The sequence below is a fragment of the Bos taurus genome, chromosome 13 (assembly GCF_002263795.3).
Source record: "Bos taurus isolate L1 Dominette 01449 registration number 42190680 breed Hereford chromosome 13, ARS-UCD2.0, whole genome shotgun sequence".
In the NCBI taxonomy this organism is placed as follows: Eukaryota; Metazoa; Chordata; class Mammalia; order Artiodactyla; family Bovidae; genus Bos; species Bos taurus.
Genome location: NC_037340.1, coordinates 58,832,427 through 58,848,150, shown reverse-complemented (window position 1 = coordinate 58,848,150; position 15,724 = coordinate 58,832,427). Strand labels below are relative to the sequence as shown.

Below are 15,724 nucleotides of genomic sequence, written 5' to 3'. Positions count from 1 at the left end.
AGTCTCTCTCAAAAACTCGAACTTTATAACAAATCTTGATGTCTTAAATTGCCCCATGATCTTCTTTCAATTTGTCTAAATTATTCTTGCCTCTGTTTCTCCATACAAACTTTAGAATCAATTTGCTAACCTCCACTGAGAATGCATATTCCAAAAATAATTATTGTAATTTCATTGGGCCTAAGTTTTTCTGGGCACACACTTGTTTTTATAATACTGAATCTCACATCCACTAATATGGTATATGTCTCCATTTACTCTGGCCTTCTTTCATGAGCTTAAATAATGTTTTATGATTTTTCCTGTAAAGATCTCATCAATATTCTCTTACTTATATTTCAAAAACCCACATTAGACTGAAAAGGATCTTAGAGATGATTGGATCCAATGTCCCACTTACAGATAAGAGACTGAGTAGGCAGGTGGGTCTCCAGAGAAGATTCTACGTGGGTGCTTCCAGAATTGGGGGCTGTAAGAACAAGAAGGAGTAAGAGGTGGAGTGGGCAGGGTTGTGAGGAAGACTTACAGGGAAGATTGTCCCCAAGAATGGCCAACACCAACCAGTGGAAGGAGGCGGCATTCTGTGTGAGGACACAACAGCATGGGGGAGATTGCAGGTGATGGCTGGAGCAAACTAAGTGAGATTCCCAAGTTCTAGGGGGCAAAGCTGACGCTACAGTTAACACACTCCAGCATCTTGCAGGGGGCCAGAACATATCCTTTAGCCAATAAAGCCAGACTTTCGATCAAATTGCTGAAAAGGGACACAGAAAAGATATGACCAGAGTTCTGAGCATGTGCTTATACTGACCAACATCTATATCACAACAGAAAGGTAATAATCATCATCATGATAATGGTGGTAATAATGATGGTTAATTTTTACTGAGCACTTACTATGTGATAGGCCCCTTTCTAAGCTCTTTACTTATGAATGTTTGTACTAATTAATTAAGGAAATGTATTAATTCATTTAATCCTCCTAACAACCTATGATGGATTCCCAGGTGGTGCCAGTGTTAAAGAATCCACCTGACAAAGCAGAAGATGCAACAGATGCGGGTTTGATCCCTGGGTGGGGAAGATCCCCTGGAGGAGGAAACGGCAACCCACTGCAGCATTCTTGCCTGGGAAATCCCATGGACAGAGGAACCTGGAGGGCTACAGTCCATGGGGTCATAAAGAGCTGGACACGACTGAGTGACTATGCACAGCACATAACACAGCTAATAATTGGCAGGACTCAAGTGTGAACCCAAGAATTCTGGCCACAGATAATGTGCTCTCAGCCACTATGAAAGCCAAAGTGAACTGTGCCTGCGGCTGGCAGGCTGGGCTACTCTCAGGGAGGTCCTTGTTCCTGGTCCTGACTGTGGAGGTTTGAACCAATCTTCTGAAAGAGACGCCAAACAAACTCCCCCATAGAATGCGGTAGAAACAGAAGCCATTGGTCATTGGATGCCCTGTGATTGGGGACAATCGCCTAAGAGGTTCCCCAACCCCAAATTTGGTGACTGCTCCTTTCTGCCTGCCTTACTGCTGTTTTCCTTCCAGAATTTACCTTGTCTAGACAACATGCTAATGAGTTACCTGAGAAGGTCTGAATGGCTGGTAGTACTTCTTAATGAAACCCACTTGTTCAATAGAATGGCTGGCGAATAAACCCAAGTGGCAGACAGGGCAGGGATGCTGAGCAGCCCTGGGATAGTTGAGTTCAAGGGCTGTCCAGGCACCAGCATCACCTCCACATGCAAGATGAATAAACAGCTCCAAACATGTGGGTATCGTTTTCAACACAGGTAGAAGAAAGAGGGCCTTGAGATAGAGTAATGCCTTATCTGCTGCTCCCTCTACAGTGGGAGTTCAGGTGACAACTCCCACTAAAGCTATAAAATAAGGCAATAACCCTAACCCAAGATTCTGATGGCTCAGCGGGTAAAGAATCTGCCTGCAAAGCAGGAGACACAGGAGATGTGGGTTCAATCCCTGGATTAGGCAGATCCCCTGGAGGAGGAAATGACAACCTACTCCAGTATTCGTGCCTGAAAAATCCCATGGACAGAGGAGCTGGGCAGACTACAGTCCATTGGGTTGCAAAGAGTTGGACATGACTGAGCACACACATCATCATCAACCCTAACTCACTGCCTGTTTGTATTGCTGCTGATCCACCTGAATAAAACTTATCTGAGTGGCTTTTGTATACCAGGCAGTACTCTAAGTGCTGCAGATACAGCAGTGAACAAAATCAGACAAAGCCTGACCTCATGGAGCTTAGATTCTAGTGGAAGAGGCAAAAAAACGAAATATAATGTAATGTCAGGCAGGGAGCAGGGCAGGGACATGCATTAAGCAGAGCGGAGTCCACAGATGCAGGGTGATTAAGAAAATGGGTGACACTGAGCTGTTCACCAAATGTTTTTGGTTCTCCTTCCAGATACCTATGACTGGCTTTGGCCACAAACGTGAATGAAAGTGACAGGTGTGACTACCTGGAGGACCTGCAGAGCCACCATGTGCTTCTCCACCCTCCCGTCCTGCGGCCACTGTAACCATGGAAACACAAGCCGAGATGGAGGGACTTCCCTGGTGGTCCAGTGGTTAAGACTCCAGGCATCCACTGTAGGAAGTGTAGATTCTATCCATTGTTGGGGAACTAAGATCCCACCCACTGCACTGCCGCAAAAAACAAGTAGAGATGGAGCCTTGGGTGATCATCAGAGCCCCCAGGTGATGACACTGGATATGCAGTGTGTATGAGAGGTGAGCACTGGCTGTGCCTGGACATGAGGAATTGGGGCTTGTTTGTTACTGCAGCAAACTGAGCCTGATGGAAAAGTCCTGTGTCATCAGGGGACATGCGAACAGAAGCCTAGGGGAGGTGAGCGAGTAAGCTGCCGGGCAAGTACTGGAGGTGGTGGGAACAGCAGGTGCAAAGGCCCTGAGACAGGGGTGTGCTGGTAGATTTCAGGAACAGGAGGAGGCTGGTGTGCTTGGAGCGGCCCCAGAAGTAAAGTGTGGCAGTGGGAGGTAGGGGGTGGGGAAGGAGGGGTACCCGATGATGTCCTTGTTGGCCACTGTGAAGCCAAGCACAACAATTACTGGTGTTTGGGGAGAGGAGGCGCTCCATCCAAGCTGAGCAGCACACCTGTCCTCCCAGATCTGTTTCCAATGCTGCCTCTAAAAAGCAACAAGGAGCAGATGCAGCCATTGGCACCCACCCCGACCCTCCACACAGACAATGAGCTGGAGCGTCCTGCTGGACCCTCCTCCAGCCAAGGGGCTCCCATCCTTCCTGGCTAGGGGCCTTCCAGCTGGCCTCACATTTGGCTGTGGGTCCCCATTTGTTTGGGACTTGGACAGACTTTCCAGGCTGCCCCTCTCAGCGCCTGTTTATGACGATGAGTCTCTGTGGCATGACTCTCCCAGGGCTGCTCTGCTGGTCCAAGCATCTGTTCAGTTGAGTTTCTTTATTTATTTCTTCAGTAAACAACAGGGCAGAGGCAGGGCTCTGTGGTATTTCCACAACCCCTGACGCCGGTGCCAAGGCCTAATAGGATGCAGAGATAACCAGGGGAGAAGCGAGGGCCCTGTGATCTGAGCAGGACCCAGCATGAGGCTCTGGAAGCCCCATGCAGAAGCTGTATCCTTGCCACAGGCACCCATGGTGCCCAGAGGTGTGGAAGGGGCTGGCTGCTCTAGTGGGCATCTGCTGGCTGTGCTGCCCAGCATCCAGACCTTCTTTGGCTGCTCCAGCACCCCAGTGACCACCTAGAGGATCCCCAAGGACCATCTCTCCCTTTCTCCGTTCAAGGGGTTTCCAGGTAGGCTTAAAGACCTCTGCTTCCCACAGTCCCCTGTGCTCCATGTCCTGGAACAGGTATACAGTGGTGGCCAGGCCACTGAAAGTCTTCTCCCTATCCTACCCCCAGCCTTTGTGACTGGCTCTGGTGTGGTCATGTGACCCAACCTGGGCTAGTGCCAGTTATCCCAGAACTCTTAGGGGAACCATGCAGGAGAGATGAGATGGCTCTGCTGGGATTGGTAACAGGGCAGGATGTGAGTTCACAGCTGCTGATAACCATTTCCACCACCAGAACGGGGAGACCCTGCCTGAGAATGAAGACAATGAAGAAAGCAAAGTAGAGAGTTGCAAAGGCACAGATTTCTAAAGGTAACTTAAACTCCTGGATCCGGCTAAGCCTGAAGTCCCTGGACTCGGGGGTTAAGTAGTTTGTATTGTTTTCCAGTCACTTCCCATCAATAGTGCCCCAACCAATTCACACGCACACATCGGTAGATGACACCAGGAAGTGGGGTGGGGTGGGGTGGGAGGAACACTGGGCAGGATGGAAAATTAGAGGAGGCAAGCTTGGGAACGGACAGCAAGGAGGGCTGAGCACGAGATGCTTGTGCTGGTTCTGTGTGTCCCTCAGCACAGATGCCAAAGTGCTCACCACTGCCTATGCAGTCCCACAGAGTCTGGCCCGACGTGACCTCTCAGGGCCCGTCTCCTCTCCATGCCACCATTCTCCCATCCTCCTTTCCAGCCACAGAACTCTGTATCAATTTTCTCTACTATACAACAAATTACCCCCCACGTCAACAGCTTAGAACAACACCTGATTATTAGCTCACAGTTCTGGAAGCTGGAAGTCCAGCAGGGTGAGCTGTACCCTTCACTCAAGTGGAAGTCAAGGTGTTAGCCAGCTGTGCCCTTGTCTGGAGCTGAGGATTCTCCTCCGAGCTCTTGCCTGTAACTGGCAGAACTCCATTCCTGTGGTTGTAGGACTGTAGTCCCCATTTCCTTCATGGTGTTCGGCCAGGGGCAGCTCTTAGGTCCTAGAGGCCACCTTGTCATGTGTCTTCCCCCACTTGCAGCCAGCAGTAGCACATGGAATCTTTCCTGTGCTTCAGTTCAGTTCAGTCACTCAGTCGTGTCCGACTCTTTGCGACCCCATGAATTGCAGCACGCTGTGCTTCAACCACTCTTAATTCCCCTGCCAGGTGCCAGAGAAAGCTCTCTGCTCTTAAAGAGCTCAACTGATTAGACCTAACTTATCTGGCTCATCTCCACACCTCAAGGTCAACAGACTTGGGACCTTAATTACAAACACAAAGTCCATTTACAGCACTAGCTGGATTCGTATTTGGTTGAATGACCAGAGACTGGGGGTCTGGCTTTAGAATTCCACCTACGACAGCTTCCTTGTTCCTCAAACATCCCAACCAAGCCCTGCCTCAAAGATTCATGCTTGCTGTCCCTCCTCCAAGAAATCTCTTGCTGCAGGTGGGCATGTGGCCCACCTTTCACTTCATTCAGGTCTTCATATAAAGGCCACCTCCTTCAGAAGCCTTCCCCAACCTCCCATCGGAACCATCGCCCCCATCGCTCTGCAGCCTCCTGATCCTGTTTTGTTTCTCTCCCTGGAGCTGAAGTACTCTTGCAGATTTATTTGATCTGTCTCCCCCACTGGACTCTTAAGCCCGGGGGACAGGGACTTGACTTTATTTGCAACGTCTGGCAAGGAGTAGATGCTCAATAAATACTTGTTGAATGAAAGGAAGAACATGTAAGTTTCTTAATGGTCTTAAGTAGTCACCCCGAGGTCACGCTCATGTGCATCTGCCAGCCCTGGCTCCGTGGGAAGCAGAGTGAAGCTATGGCTGAGAGCCCAGGCAGCAGAGCCAGACTGCCTGCCTTCATATCTTAAGGGCTGGCCCTTGACCTCAAAGCCTGTTTCTTCATCTGCAACACAGAAGAATTTCTGTATCTGCCTCACGGGGTGTTTGTAGGTGCTGAATGAAACAGTCCAGGTAAGGTGCCTGGTATCCACATCAAAACCATAAGGTGGCAAAAAGTAAAAAATGCTGAAACATGATCAAAGATTTGCAAGGATGTGAGTGAGTGAGGCTTCCACTGACACTGCACATCGATGCAATCACTTTAGAGATTCATTTGGCGGAATCAAGTGGAGGTGAGGATGAGCCTGTCCTTCTCCCTCCTGGGAGGCAAGGACAGGACTCCTGGTTATGACACTGTTTACAATCACATCTACCAACATATAATGCTTATACTGGTAAGATCTCACCAGTACATGTACAGATACTACTAACAAGAATAGAACTACCATTGATGGCCAGACACTAGTGTAAGAATGTTACATAAATAACCTCATTTCATCTTTATGTCCATTTTATAGGTGAGAAAATGGAGGTTCTGAGAAATGTAAATTTCACTTGCTCGAAACCACACACAGCTGGGAAGTGGCAAAGTTCTGACCTGCTCCCTAGATGGTGGGAAGGGTCGGGAGGGTGGCGATAGGGGGGAGGAAGAGGAAGGAAAACGACAGAGAAGACAAAACGACAATACCAACACACCAAAAAGAGTGCTCTTTTTTTGCCAAATGCTGCTGCTGCTGCTAAGTCGCTTTAGTCGTGTCCGACTCTGTGTGACCCCATAGACGGCAGCCCACCAGGCCCCACTGTTCCTGGGATTCTCCAGGCAAGAACACTGGAGTGGGTTGCCATTTCCTCCTCCAATGCACGAAAGTGAAAAGTGAAAGTGAAGTCGCTCAGTCAGAGCTAAAGAGCGGGCAGCTGCGCGCACTAAAGCATGGGCGAGAGGAGCTACCCCACGTCCGAGGTCAGGGGCAGAAGCCGGGAGGACCCTGTGCCCGAAGGGCAGTGGTCGAGAGGAGCTACGCAAGTCCAAGGTCAGGGGCGGCAGCCGAGAGGAGCTACCCAAGTCCGAGGTCAGGGGCGGCGGCCGGGAGGACCAACCACACATCCAAGGAGCGGTGGCTGCGCGGGCGCAGGAGGGCCTAGAAGAGCTATCCCATGTTGAAGGTCAGGAAGGGTGGCGGTGAGGAGATACCCCTCGTCCAAGGTAAGGAGCAACGCTGCGCTTTGCTGGAGTAGCCGTGAAGAGATACCCCAAGCCCAAGGTAAGAGAAACCCAAGTAAGACGGTAGGTGTTGCAAGAGGGCATCAGAGAGCAGACACACTGAAACCATACTCACAGGAAACTAGTCAATCTAATCACACTAGGACCACAGCCTTGTCTGACTCAATGAAACTAAGCCATGCCCGTGGGGCAACCCAAGACGGGCAGGTCACGGTGGAGAGATCTGACAGAATGTGGTCCACTGGAGAAGGGAATGGCAAACCACTTCAGTATTCTTTCCTTGAGAACCCCATGAAGAGTATGAAAAGGCAAAATGATAGGATACTTAAAGAGGAACTCCCCAGGGCGGTAGGTGCCCAATATGCTACAGGAGATCAGTGGAGAAATAACTCCAGAAAGAATGAAGGGATGGAGCCAAAGCAAAAAGAATACCCAGCTGTGGATGTGACTGGTGATAGAAGCAAGATCTGATGCTATAAAGAGCAATATTGCATAGGAACCTGGAATGTCAGGTCCATGAATCAAGGCAAATTGGAAGTGGTAAAACAAGAGATGGCAAGAGTGAATGTCAACATTCTAGGAATCAGCGAACTGAAATGGACTGGAATGGGTGAATTTAACTCAGATGACCATTATTTCTACTACTGCGGGCAGGAATCCCTCAGAAGAAATGGAGTAGCCATCATGGTCAACAAAAGAGTCCAAAATGCAGTACTTGGATGCAATCTCAAAAACGACAGAATGATCTCTGTTTGTTTCCAAGGCAAACGATTCAATATCACAGTAATCCAAGTCTATGCCCAAACCAGTAATGCTGAAGAAGCTGAAGTTGAACGGTTCTATGAAGACCTACAAAACCTTTTAAACTAACACCCAAAAAAGATGTCCTTTTCATTTTAGGGGACTGGAATGCAAAAGTAGGAAGTCAAGAAACACCTGGCAAATTTGGCCTTGGAATATGAAATGAAGCAGGGCAAAGACTAATAGAGTTTTGCCAAGAAAATGCACTGGTCATAGCAAACACCCTCTTCCAACAACACAAGAGAAGACTCTACACATGGACATCACCAGATGGTCAACACCGAAATCAGATTGATTATATTCTTTGCAGCCAAAGATGGAGAAGCTCTATACAGTCAACAAAAACAAGACCAGGAGCTGACTGTAGCTCAGATCATGAACTCCTTATTACCAAATTCAGACTTAAATTGAAGAAAGTAGGAAAACCACTAGACCATTCAGGTATGACCTAAATCAAATCCCTTATGATTATACAGTGGAAGTGAGAAATAGATTTAAGGGCCTAGATCTGATAGATAGAGTGCCTGATGAACTATGGACTGAGGTTCGTGACATTGTGCAGGAGACAGGGATCAAGACCATCCCCATGGAAAAGAAATGCAAAAAAGCATTTTTTGTCTGGGAGGCCTTACAAATATCTGTGAAAAGAAGAGAAGCGAAAAGCAAAGGAGAAAAGGAAAGATATAAGCATCTGAATGCAGAGTTCCAAAGAATAGCAAGGAGAGATAAGAAAGCCTTTCTCAGCGATCAATGCAAAGAAATAGAGGAAAACAATAGAATGGGAAAGACTAGAGATCTCTTCAAGAAAATTAGAGATACCAAGGGAACATTTCATGCAAAGATGGGCTCGATAAAGGACAGAAATGGTATGGACCTAACAGAAGCAGAAGGTATTAAGAAGAGGTGGCAGGAATACACAGAAGAACTGTATAAAAAAGATCTTCATGACCAAGATAATCATGATGATGTGATCACTGACTTAGAGCCAGACATCCTGGAATATGAAGTCAAGTGGGCCTTAGAAAGCATCACTATGAACAAAGCTAGTGGAGGTGATGGAATTCCAGTTGAGCTATTTCAAATCCTGAAAGATGATGCTGTGAAAGTGCTGCACTCAATATGCCAGCAAATTTGGAAAACTCAGCAGTGGCCACAGGACTGGAAAAGGTCAGTTTGCATTCCAATCCCAAAGAAAGGCAATGCCAAAGAATGTTCAAACTACCGCACAATTGCACTCATCTCACACGCTAGTAAAGTACTGCTCAAAATTCTCCAAGCCAGGCTTCAGCAATATGTGAACTGTGAACTTCCTGATGTTCAAGCTGGTTTTAGAAAAGGCAGAGGAACCAGAGACCAAATTGCCAACATCCGCTGGATCATGGAAAAAGCAAGAGAGTTCCAGAAAAACATCTATTTCTGCTTTATTGACTATGCCAAAGCCTTTGACTGTGTGGATCACAATAAACTGTGGAAAATTCTGAAAGAGATGGGAATACCAGACCACCTGATCTGCCTCTTGAGAAATCTGTATGCAGGTCAGGAAGCAACAGTTAGAACTGGACATGGAACAACAGACTGGTTCCAAATAGGAAAAGGAGTACGTCAAGGCTGTCTGTATATTGTCACCCTGCTTATTTAACTTCTATGCAGAGTACATCATGAGAAACGCTGGACTGGAAGAAACACAAGCTGGAATCCAGATTGCCAGGAGAAATATCATAACCTCAGATATGTAGATGACACCACCCTTATGGCAGAAAGTGAAGAGGAACGCAAAAGCCTCTTGATGAAAGTGAAAGTGGAGAGTGAAAAAGTTGGCTTAAAGCTCAACATTCAGAACACGAAGGTCATGGCATCTGGTCCCATCACTTCATGGGAAATAGATGGGGAAACAGTGGAAACAGTATCAGACTTTATTTTTTGGGCTCCAAAATCACTGCAGATGGTGACTGCAGCCATGAAATTAAAAGACGCTTACTCCTTGGAAGGAAAGTTACGACCAACCTAGATAGCATATTCAAAAGCAGAGACATTACTTTGCCAACAAAGGTCTGTCTAGTCAAGGCTATGGTTTTTTCCAGTGGTCAAGTATGGATGTGAGAGTTGGACTGTGAAGAAGGCTGAGCACCAAAGAATTGATGCTTTTGAACTGTGGTGTTGGAGAAGACTTCTGAGAGTCCCTTGGACTGCATTGGATCTCCTTGCAGTCCAAGGAGATCCAACCAGTCCATTCTAAGGGAGATCAGTCCTGGGTGTTCTTTGGAAAGAATGATGCTAAAGCTGAAACTCCAGTACTTTGGCCACCTCATGCGAAGAGTTGACTCATTGGAAAAGACTCTAATGCTGGGAGGGATTGGGGGCAGGAGGAGAAGGGGACGACAGAGGATGAGATGGCTGGATGGCATCACCAACTTGATGGACATGAGTTTGAGTGAACTCCAGGAGTTGGTGATGGACAGGGAGGCCTGGCGTGCTGTGATTCATGGGGTCGCAAAGAGTCGGACTAACTGAGTGATTGAACTGAACTGAACTGAAACAGAGCTATCTCATGACCAGTCATTTCACTCCCAGGTATACACCCCAAAGAAATGAAAACATACATCCACAAAATGTTCATCTGCAGCAATGTTCGCAGTGGCATTCTTCATAAAAGTGGAAACAATGGAAGTTCATCAACTAGTAAATGGATAAATAAAATGTGGTATGTCCATACAGTGAAATACCTTTTGGCCATAGAAAAGGATGAAACACAGATACATGCCATGATGTGAGTGGACCTGGAAAACATTCTGCTGAATGAAAGTAATGAGTCACAAAAGGACACATAATGTATGATTCCACTTATATGAATTGTGAAGAACAGGCAAATCTATAAAGACAGCAGCAGATTAGTGGTTATTTGGGCTGGGGAAAGAGAAAAATTAGAAATCACTACTAGTAGATGCAGGGTTTCTTTTGAGAGGGAGAAAAATGTTCTAAAGTTAGATTGTGATGATGGTTGCACATTCTGCAAATATGCAACAGAAACTATTGAATTGCACCCTTTAAATGGGCAAATTTTATATGTGAATTATAGCTCAATAAAGCTGTTTTTTTTATTTGTAAACTTTACAAATTGTATTAGTTTTGCCAAATATTAAAATGAATCTGCCACAGGTATACATGTGTTCCCCATCCTGAACCCTCCTCCCTCCTCCCTCCCCATACCATCCCTCCGGGTCGTCCCAGTGCACTAGCCCCAAGCATCCAGTATTGTGCATCGAACCTGGACTGGCAACTCGTTTCATACATGATATTATACATGTTTCAATGCCATTCTCCCAAATCTTCCCACCCTCTCCCTCTGCAACAGAGTCCATAAGACTGTTCTATACATCAGTGTCTCTTTTGCTGTCTCGTACACAGGGTTATTGTTACCATCTTTCTAAATTCCATATATATGCGTTAGTATATTGTATTGGTGTTTTTCTTTCTGGCTTACTTCACTCTGTATAATAGGCTCCAGTTTTATCCACCTCATTAGAACTGATTCAAATGTATTCTTTTTAATGGCTGAGTAATACTCCATTGTGTATATGTACCACAGCTTTCTTATCCATTTATCTGCTGATGGACATCTAGGTTGCTTCCATGTCCTGGCTATTATAAACAGTGCTGCGATGAACATTGGGGTACACGTGTCTCTTTCCCTTCTGGTTTCCTCGGTGTGTATGCCCAGAAGTGAGATTGCTGGATCATAAGGCAGTTCTATTTCCAGTTTTTTAAGGAATCTCCACACTGTTCTCCATAGTGGCTGTACTAGTTTGCATTCCCACCAACAGTGTAAGAGGGTTCCCTTTTCTCCACACCCTCTCCAGCATTTATTGCTTGTAGACTTTTGGATCGCAGCCATTCTGACTGGTGTGAAATAGTACCTCATAGTGGTTTTGATTTGCATTTCTCTGATAATGAGTGATGTTGAGCATCTTTTCATGTGTTTGTTAGCCATCTGTATGTCTTCTTTGGAGAAATGTCTATTTAGTTCTTTGGCCCATTTTTTGATTGGGTCATTTATTTTTCTGGAATTGAGCTGTAGGAGTTGCTTGTATATTTTTGAGATTAGTTGTTTGTCAGTTGCTTCATTTGCTATTATTTTCTCCCATTCTGAAGGCTGCCTTTTCACCTTGCTAATAGTTTCCTTTGATGTGCAGAAGCTTTTAAGTTTAATTAGGTCCCATTTGTTTATTTTTGCTTTTATTTCCAATATTCTGGGAGGTGGGTCATAGAGGATCCTGCTGTGATGTATGTCAGAGAGTGTTTTGCCTATGTTCTCCTCTAGGAGTTTTATAGTTTCTGGTCTTACGTTTAGATCAATAAAGCTGTTTTTAAAATGTGTTCTAAGGAGCTTTGGTTTCCTGAACATTCATGAGGGAATGTCATGAAAAAAGTAAGTTCAGCAAATGTAAGCCAAACAAGTTCAGTAAGGTTTTAATGCAGGACTTCTCAGAGCCTTCAATTTGTAGATATGCACAAGGACACTCCTAAGAGGAACATGTCTTAATAAGAGATGAAACTTATTGAGTTTTCACAATAGGCCAGACATACACTGACTCATTTATACACATTAACTAATTTACTTCTTATGCTAGCCCTAAAAGGTAGATATCATTAATACCCTCATTTCACAAAAGAAGACACTGAAACCCAGAGAGGTTGAGAATCTTGCTGGAGACCACACTGACACGAAGGGACAGTGCCAAGACCTGGACCCGACTTCCTCATTACTCAGGTTTTGTCTGTCCATCTTCTTTGCTGTGTTCCACCCAGTCACTCACTCCCGTAGCACCTGGATTAATTTTCCTTGTAGCACACCATTATTGAATTTATGACGTGTTCTTGGGTTTTCTTCCTTATAATCTGTCCTCCTCACTAAAACACCAGCAGTGTGTGTGTGGACATCTGGTGCTCTAGTTCGTTGAATCTCTGGTGCCAAGAAGAACCTGGGTGCCAGGCAGCAGCTTGTCTCTGAGTGCTGGATGAATCACAAACCCGTCCACAGGTACTGGGAAGCCCTCCTGGCGCGTGCCTGGGCTCGGTCGACACTGGCAGTGGAAGGGGAAAACACCCGAGGAGTTTTATCACCTTGGCTGCGGGCGTGGAGCATGCCTTCTGGTCTTTTGTAAAAGATCTCTTTCTCCTGAAACCAGTTGCCAAGAAGTCTTTAAGATGGAAAACAAACAATAAAAGAAGGAAAAGAAACAGCAGAAGAGGAAGATGAGAATTACTTTAAAATTTTTAAAGTCTTTTAAAATCAAAGCAAGTCTCTGTTAGGTGTCGGCTGATTTTTCAAATAAAGTGGGACTAGACCTTGGAGCAAGAGTGGAAAGTAGTCATGGTGGGGTGTCTCTAGGTCCCAGCTTCAGTAGTTCCGACGACAGGGGTGAGTGGAGGAGAGCGATGAGCATGGGGTATGAGGAAGAAAGAAATACATGGCAGAGAGGATGAGTCAGACTGAGGCTGTGGGCCACCCTGCGTGCTGGCAAGCAGAGAGGGAGCCAGCCTGAGGAACTTTCCTGCAGACCCACATGAAGTGGGATGGACCTGCAGCTTCTAAAGCTCTCCTGGGTCTCCTCCTCCCGGGTGGTCTTCCGCTAAGGGATTTTGAACTCTGCAGGGATTCTGCTGTGCACTACTAAACCTTCTAGGCTTGGCTTCTTCTGTTAATGAAAGGCTCAGGCTTGCTTGAAGCATCTTGAGCTGGAGGTCCCAGCCACAGAGACCCTGGAAGGTTAGACTGGAGGCCCTAAACATTTCCAACCACCTACTGAATATTTTTATCCCCCCCACCCCGCCAAAAAAAAAAAACCATCACAAAACCCAGAAACAGTCAAGTCCCTAAATGGCACTTTTACTTTTTACTGGTAGGAACTACCAGGGACAGAAAAACATGTTAAATGGTACCACAGGGATATAACCCACAAACTCTTAACTGCACAAAACTCTCTGGAACAAATGACTTGGTGTCTCCCACAAGTAAACTGCAAGGAAGGAAAAGAGAGAATCCTCTAGAATGAAAGAGTCTTAAGAGAAATATCACTCGTTTCACATGCCAGAAAGATTATGCTCAAAATCCTTCAAGTTAGGATTCAGTAGTACATGAATGGAGAACTTCCAGATGTACAAGCTGGATTTAGAAAAGGCAGAGGAACCAGAGATCAAATTGCCAACATACACTAGATCATAGAAAAAGCAAGGGAATTAAAAAAATAATCTACTTCTGTTTCATTGACTACACTAAAGTCTTTGACTGTATGGATCACGACAAACTGTGGAATATTCTTAAAAGGATGAGAATACCAGACCACATTACCTGCCTCCTGAGAAATCTGTATGCAGGTCTAGAAGCAACAGTTAGAACCAGACATGGAACAATGGACTGGTTCCAAATGGGGAAAGGAATATGTCAAGGCTGTATATTGTCACCCTGCTTATTTAGCTTCTACACAGAGTACATCATGGAAAATGCCAGGTTGGATGAATCACAAGCTGGAATCAAGATTGCTGGGAGAAATATCAATGACCTCAGACATGCAGATAATACCATTCTAATGGCAGAAAGTGAAGAGGAGCTAAAGAGTCTTTTGATTGAAGGTGACAGAAGAGAGTGAAAAAGCTTGCTTAATACTCAACATTCAAAAACTGAAGATCATGGCATCTGGTCCTATCAGTTCAGTTCAGTTCAGTTCAGTCACTCAGTTGTGTCCGACTCTTTGCAACCCAATGAATCGCATCACGCCAGGCCTCCTTGTCCATCACCAACTCCCGGAGTTCACTCAAACTCACATCCATCGAGTTGGTGATGCCATCCAGCCATTTCATCCTCTGTCATCCCCTTCTCCTCCTGCCCCCAATCCCTCCCAGCATCAGAGTCTTTTCCAATGAGTCAACTCTTCACATGAGGTGGCCAAAGTACTGGAGTTTCAGTTTTAGCATCATTCCTTCCAAAGAACACCCAGGGCTGATCTCCTTTAGAATGGACTGGTTGGATCACCTCATGGCAAATATTTTGGGAAAATACGGAAACAGGGTCATATTTCATTCTCTTGGTCTCTAAAATCAATGTGGATGGTTACTGCATCCATGAAATTAAAAGATGCTTGCTCCTTGGAAGATTGCTATGGCAAACCTAGACAGTGTATTAAAAAGCAGAGACATCACTTTGCCAACAAAGGTCCATACAGTCAAAGCTACAGTTTTTCCACTAGTCACGTATGGATGTGAGTGTTGGACCATGAAGAAGGCTGAGTGCCAAAGAATTGATGCTTTTGAACTGTGGTGTTGGAGAAGACTCTTGAGAGTCCCTTGGACTGCAAGGAGATCAAACCAGTCCATCCTAAAGGAGATCAACTCTGAATATTCACTGGATGGGCTGGTGCTGAACTGAAGTTAAAATACTCTGGCCACCTGATATGAAAAGCCAACTCACTGGTAAAGATCCTGATGTTGGGAAAGATTGAGAGCAAGAGTAGAAGTGGGTAACAGAGGATGAGATGGTTGGATGGCATCACTGACTCAATGGATATGAGTTTGAAGCAAACTCTGCAAGATAGTGAAGAACAGGGAAGCCTGGTGTGCTGCAGTCCATGGGGTCTCGAAGAGTTGGACATGACTTAGCAACAATAGCAATGAGAGAAATATCAATCCGCAGCCATGCACAGATGCACCTTGTTTGCATTTTGACAAGAACAAACTGAAAACAATTCATGAAATTGCTGGGAAATTTCAACAGTGATAGCATATTTGGTGATATGAAAGGATGATTGTGAAGTCAAGTTTTGATATGATAATGGATCATGGTTATTTTTTAAAGGATCCTTATGCTTTAGAGATATTTGTTCAAATACTGTGGATGAAGTAATACGATACCCAGGATTTGCTTCTAAATAATCTGGAATGAGGGTGGGGAAAGGGAGGATGTACTGGATTGGCCAAAATGTTTGTTTGGGGTTTTCCATTTTATGGGAAAATCCAAACAAA

The 15,724-nt window shown here is 45.6% G+C and overlaps 1 long non-coding RNA gene across 2 annotated transcripts in view; it reads right to left on the bottom strand.

Moving 5' to 3' along the window:
- LOC132346941 (uncharacterized) overlaps nucleotides 1-15,724 on the bottom strand; it is a 49,987-nt gene that overhangs the window by 30,043 nt on the left and 4,220 nt on the right. The window contains exon 3 of one of the 2 annotated variants that reach the window (XR_009496967.1): nucleotides 11,972-12,906. The exons of the other annotated variant lie outside the window; for it this stretch is intronic. This is a non-coding gene — a long non-coding RNA (uncharacterized lncRNA). Of the gene's footprint in view, nucleotides 1-11,971; nucleotides 12,907-15,724 lie in introns of those variants that run through there. 2 annotated transcript variants of the gene reach the window in all.